Raw genomic sequence first — 7,324 nt, forward strand, 5'->3', positions numbered from 1 at the left:
CTGTTTCCCTTCACACACACACACACACACACACTCCTGTTACTGTCATTTACTGCACTTTGATTTATACACCCGCAAACCATCATCTGTCACATCTGACATATGCATGCTCAAATATCAGACGACACCCACATTTTCGCCTTATAAACAGTTTACTGTACCTCACAATTCCCGTTGTGTACTTTGAATAGACATTCATAGAAAAATCTATTTTTTTGCTCTGTTACAGAAGCCAGGACTATATTTAGCCGTCTTTATTGATTCAGGTCTGACACATTACACTGTGCTATTCTCCATATCTCAAATACACTGCGAGAGTCCAGACACCCCTCACAAAAAAAAGAGAGAGAGAGAGAGAGAGAGAAATGAAATATTGTTACAAAACAGCATAGCCTTATTGATTCGATTTGCAACCGGAAAGAGATTGCGGTAAGAGAGATGTACTTTTTCATTTCGGTCTCTTTTCTTCACTATTTCATATGATTATCACCTCCGTGTGTCAGGGTGACATTTTTGTCCACCGAAATGCTTTGAGCTGAGATTTGTGGCACTGATCAGAAAGCAGTTTGTGACGGGAATTTGTGAATGTACGGCTATGTGATTGCGGCGCGCCACCTCGCTACGGCAATTTACTGCTTGATCAACAAAGGAATGGTAAATATTATCACAGGAGCAAACATAGCGTGCGTTCTTGAAACGGACATTTTTACAGCCTATCAGTACGGTCCTCATCACGCCTGATATTACATGACTTCAGGGCTTTCACACTAAGGTCCTGAGTTATCTCGCTTCATGTTTCACACCGGTCAGACTTTACCCTGGGTTAGTGATTCATCTTGGGCATTCGGGTTTCTACATTTCACACTTTTGTTTTTACTAGAGCAAAGGAAAAAAGTGATATAAAAGTGACAGTGAGGACATTTATGGATGGTTTTAAACATTATTCAAAAATTTTAATTATTCAAAGAGACGGTAAAATAGAAGAAAATAGACATAACATATGTGAACGTGAACCATAAAACCAGTGATACATTTTCTGAAATTAAGATTTATACATCTCAATTTCAAAAGATGAATAAATAAACCTTCCATTGATGTATGGTTTGTTAGCATAGGAAAAATTAAGTTTTGAAATATATATTGTATATATATTGTTGGCTATTGCTACAAATAGACTTAAGGTTTTGTTGTCCAAGATCACAAATAATAATTAAAATAAATATATAAATAAAGACTGTTGAACTTTTCAGTTCATTTTATATGAGAACATGTATAAACCTTGTCTGAGTTTGATCTTCCCCGACCTTCTTACTGTGGCACAGAAACAGACAATATGCAATATACACAATAATACAAACAATATACAGATACAATATATCTGTATATGCAATATACAATATAACGGGACAATATGCATGTCTTGTGTTCAGCAAAAGAAAGAAATGCAAAAGTTTGGAACAACATGAAGGAAAAATGACTTTGGGAATAACCCAGAGTGAAATGTCAGTCACACACACGCGCGCACGCACACACACACACACAGGTCCAGTATCAGCCCACAGCAGCAGTCTTGTGCAGAGTGTGTTCTCAGTGGTAATTCCTTGCTCAGCCTTGTCCTCCGGTCCTGGATCATGCCCAGTTTGGAAAGGCACCTGCCCAAACCTCACTAAAGGGCAGTGAGACTCACAGAGCGGCTGTAGGCTATTTAACCTCTACTGTACCGACCTGTTTCTGCTACACAGTCACCAGCTGTTTCCTCAGGATCACACACTCTGACAGGAGTCTGGTGGATTCTTTAATTACAGTTTTGCAAAAAAAAAAAAAAAAAAAAGCAGCCCTTTTTGTTGCACAATACAAATGACAGCATATTCTCTCACTAGAATTGTTCCTGTCATTTGAAATCAGTTATCGTAGACTCTAAGGAAATCAAATGACAAGCACAATTTTTCCCCTTTATTTACTATTAAACAGGAAGCTTGAAATGGGAGCAACATGCTTTACTATGCACTGGTCTCATACTACATTTTTCACAGAGCATTTGATTGGACATTTTTGTAATGTAGGATGAATATTTTTAGAGTAAAAATTGATAATAAAATAAAATAATAATTAACATGTTATACAAGTACATACGCACAGACTAAACAGAATATCCTGTGACAAATTATTGCATTGAAGTGTCTGCTAAATTAATACACTAATATTCAAATCTTTTGTTGTTTTGCTGCAAGATGCATTAAACATAAGAAGAAGCCAAATAATAGCATTGGAATTATTTCTGATGGAATTTTTACATTTATATTGTATTGTATTTATATTGTATTGTATTTTTTTAAAAATCAAATGAACAAGATTGGTGAGCATAATTCCTATAAAAATATTTAAAAAAATTCTTATTGATCCTAAACTTTCCAACTGTTGTTTACATGTAAATCTATAGGTTTTCATTTCATTAAATCCTGCTTAAAACACCATTTTGTGGGGGATAAAAATCAACATGTAGGAAGTGAAGCAACACACTGTACATTTGTAAACCCTAACTAATGATCTTATTTACATATTTATGAGATCAATAACATTGATTGAACAAATACAGCTTATAACATGACCTGTTTAAATAACAGCTTTTTAATCTATGAAAATGACAATATCAATCAAGCTCTTTCACCCAACCAATGTTTTTTTTTATATTTTATTTTTTTATTTGGAAACGTACAGACTTTTGAAATCTTACGAATATACACTTCAGAATATCAGAATTATATGCTTATTTAAATGTAAGCTTTTCTAAAGATCCAGAATTGTTTAAAATGTCATCTATAATGGTTTAGTGGCATATTAAAAATGAAACCACAACAATACTTAATTTTCTGTTACATACACATACATTTAGCACATGCATGTGCTTACATTAAGTAGTCAAAGAGCTCTTACAAAACCAAATAGAACTGAAATTATGTTATTAGAAGGTCTATGGCAAGAATCAGCTAAAAGTTTCTTGAGCCTTATGCATAAGGTTAAAATGTGTTGTACCAGAAAATCTTTGAGGACACCGAAGAAATAGCACAGTATAATCAAGGGGAATAAAATGTTCGATCATAGCAACTGATAAAAATCCTGATTTGCCGCCAAAGCCGCAAGATGACCTGATCAAACGAGGAGGAGAGGACACACACAAAAAAAAACAAAAAAGCATGGCTTTCATATCAGGAAACCTTGCGGAAAGTTGACTTGAAGTTGCTAACATTCATTTAGATAGACTTTTGGAGGAGTTCTGGATAACTGACCAAACAACTTAAATTAACATAGATCAATGGTATGTCTCATGCAAGAAAGTCATGGTTTACATGGAGGTAGACCAGACTTATTATGGGGGTGCTCTGCTGTTTCTGGAAGAAGACGTCTTGACTTTATGAAGGACATCATGGAATATTTAAAGTATTGAGCCATTTTGACAAAGACTGCGATGATTTTGAATCACAGAGTAAAGCTGATGATCAATTTAGTTTCTAGCAGGATAATCACCCCAAAGTACATATCAAATTCACTTATGACTGGTTCAGGGTTCGGTCGTAGAATGTTCTTGAGTGGCCTGTTCAGTCTCCAGACTTAAATCGGATTAAAAATGTTTGATGATGTTTGAGGAAAGCAGTAGCAAGATGAAAACAAAAAGGCTTTTTAAAGCGAGGAATGCACCAAGATTCCAGAAGAAGGCTCTTAAAAACTAGTAGAGGCTTATTGGAGTTTTGGGGATTGAATAATTTGTACATGAATATTTAAAACCAAGTAGATTTTTTTTTCATTAGCTTCTTTTAGAACCCCAATACTCAGCTTAACCTAATATACCCAAATGTGTATTATTAAACTTTGTATAACAGATTGCTGATACCTTGGTTAAATTTTTATAACCAAGCAGCAAAATGTCTTGCAGGTCAAGGCGGTTGAATAATTTTGACTGCAAGCGTTTGTAAATGAATAAATCCCATATAGAGCCTTAAAATCAACACAGAGTTTGTTCCAAATATTTTTGGCACTGACCAGTAATGAAAGTGACAACCTGTGTATGAAATCATTGCTGCAAAAAAAACACACAAACCCTCTCTCTCAGATTAGTCCAGAAGTGTATGTGTGTATGTGTTTGAGAAAGACTGAATGTGTGTATCCGCACTGTAATGCAGAGAGAGCATTCATCTCTTAGACCATTACACACAGTCACTAAAGTGACATTCCCCTGGGAAAGTTAACTGCACCCTGTGCAGAAACACGCAAACGTGCTCCACACACACACTCAAGCATGTTGAAAAACACTTTGTGTTTGCTTCAGTCTCTGTAGTTTGTCTCTCTCACACCAAGAAGCTGCGGCTCTTAAGCTTTTAGCATGTCTCACCTTCACACTCTCCTTCAGAGTCACCTGTTCAAAAGACACACACACACGCACCGTGCAGCCATGTACACATACACACACAACCTGAGCTTGTATTCACATACAGCAAGCTAAAACACGAGCATGTCAAAGAGAAGCATGGAGAGAAAAAGGGACGCTCCATATAATTAGATTTACAATTTGTGATCACAGTCACAGTGTTTCTGTAAAGTTCATACTGTATCTGAATATAGTGAAAAAAAAAATTACTTAATGAAAAGTACAGATAGTAAAAAAGTTATTTCTTATTAATTTGTGGACCATTTGTGGATGAAAATATTACATTTATTAACACTAAGTTAAAGAAATGCTCAAGAAATGCTCAAGAAACTTTACGCATCAACAATAAAAAAAGACTATACAATATAAACAACAAAAACAACAAAGTAATATTGACACTGACGGTCTCATTTGCAAAAATAAAGACTACACATAACATACTATATAGCAACAGTCAATGTTAGGGTTCTCACAAGTTGAAAGGTGTTTCAAGTGTATCTTATATGCAATTTGTTGCCCATTATAATCGCTGAAGCATTATCTGATCTTTGGGTATATGCTAAAATACGACACAGACTTTTCTACTTCATTAATCTTGTGTTGTATAATGGTCCCAATTTGCAAAACTGTCACCTAATCTTACGCCACGGCTAAGTTTTCTCAAACTCTAGCATTTGAATGTTAACTGTACCGCAGTGTTTTTCAATAATATCTTTTCCACAGAGCACAAAGAACAAATACTGAGAGCCGTGAGCAAAACTTTGATGAACTTCATTATTATTATGGAAATTCACAGTGTGAAAAATAACATGCACAGAATATATCCAAATTTCTGAGCTGCTGATTTGGTTACTCATTTAGCCAAGCCTTTTATTCAATGTGACTAACAGGACACTAATTACATAGACAGTCACCCCAGAGCAAACCAGGATTGAACGCCTCGCTCAAGGGCATAACCGCGACAACAATCCTTTGGTAACGCTCCAAATCATGAGTCACTCCCACCTGGGATCGAACCTAGGATATTTGCATTTCTAGCCCAGAGCTTTAACCACTAGTCTACCACTATTTAAGACACTGGAAGATTGAGAGCATTTAAAGACTCACCGAAGAATAGAATCAGGGAAATAAACTTGTGTACACCTTTAATGGCACTTGGTGTTGTAATTTAAGATGAGTGATTACAGACCCTAGGAACAGAGGAGGCATGCGTGTAATAATAAGAGTAAGAATAGATACTGGCATTGATACCCCTTCCATCTCTCTCTCTTTCTGTCACTCTTTCTCTCACTTTATGTTGTATGGTATTATTAGATGTTACTCTAGGTCTGAGTCATGCTACACATGGGTGGATAGAACAGACAAATGAGCGAGAGATAGAAAGGCAGTAAAAAACGTAGGGTAAAAGACAACAAACAAATGTGCAAAAAAAATGAATTAATTAATGACAAAGAACAAATGGCTTTGTATTTTAATTAACAGCAAATCCAATAGAAATGCTCCAGAAAGTAGCTGAAAGTGGACTAATTGTCTTTATATTTCATCCTTTACATGAAAAAAGACGTTCTGAGGAACTTTACAACAAAAACAGCAAAAAGCTATGCAGATAAAATAATGAATGAACAAACGAACAAAACATTACAGCTAGATAGATAGATAGATAGATCGATAGATAGATAGATCGATAGATAGATAGATAGATAGATAGATAGATAGATAGATAGATAGATAGATAGATAGATAGATAGATAGATAGATAGATAGATAGATATAGGAAACTGTCCACTGGGAACGGTGTAAGGCAGCATGTTATCACCAGCTCTTTCATAACAAGCTCAAATACCTTCACACACTAAGAGACACAGATAGTAGCTCACACACTGTCTGTTTTCCCAAGTGCACTTGTGTGAAGATTGCCTTTTTAAGGTGGAAATCAATAATTTTCTTTTCTTTACCTCCTCCTGCTGTCCCCCTCAGTTTTGAAAGGATCCTTCCCTTTTATTGGCTCCATTTATATTTCTCTTTCCTTTGCTCTTTTTCTCTCTTGTCAGTCACATCTGTATAAACAGTTCAGTTAAAATGTATATAGTATGTATAGTATAGGTGGTTTTTGCAATACAAATTGTTCCCTTGGTATAGTGAAAAAGTTAACTCCCTCAGGCCCACCAAAGTAATGTCAAAAAAAACAGTGGAGACAAAATGCAGACTGTGAGAAAAGAATAACTTTTTTGCCCAGATGCGAAGACTACAGCTAACAGACAAATAGGTTCTTCGCCAGTGAGAAGAAATGACTTTCTATACCAGCAGATGGTAGTAGTCTGTATTCGTTATTTAAAAAGGGATACTAGAACATAGCATGGCTTAACATTTTTACATTCTACCTAATTATATGAGAGTTTTTGTAATCTTGACGTCATAGTTATTGTTCATCACTTCCAAATTTTCTTCTCAAGGTTAATCAAGCTAAATATTGAATTATAGTAATATCTCACACCAAGAGCCTCCATAGCCAATTCAACATGCTCAATCAAAAAAGCCATAGTTGAGACGCTCAACAACAGAACGAGACTGGCCAACGATGGACTGTCAGCTTGAGTTTCAGAAATGTTGAGCCGAAGTTCTGCAGTATAACAGCAGATCTAGAACTAAGAGCACATGACAATGGTTATAAGAGAAGCAAAATGCCGATATTAGTGGTGCAATGTAATATGCAACATAACCACCTCATTAATTTCCTTAATTTTGCGACTGCACTATGGAAGTTTGCTGTTAAAAATGAGCAGCCAACAAATTTCCAACTTATCTTTTGTCTTCCTGGCAAAACATTGGTAACATTACTACAAGTGCTTGCCTTGTTTGTCTGGTATCATTTTATTTTTTGCATAAGTGAGCATGTCAGAA

Source organism: Puntigrus tetrazona, chromosome 23 (genome assembly GCF_018831695.1).
Source record: "Puntigrus tetrazona isolate hp1 chromosome 23, ASM1883169v1, whole genome shotgun sequence".
Classification (NCBI taxonomy): domain Eukaryota; kingdom Metazoa; phylum Chordata; class Actinopteri; order Cypriniformes; family Cyprinidae; genus Puntigrus; species Puntigrus tetrazona.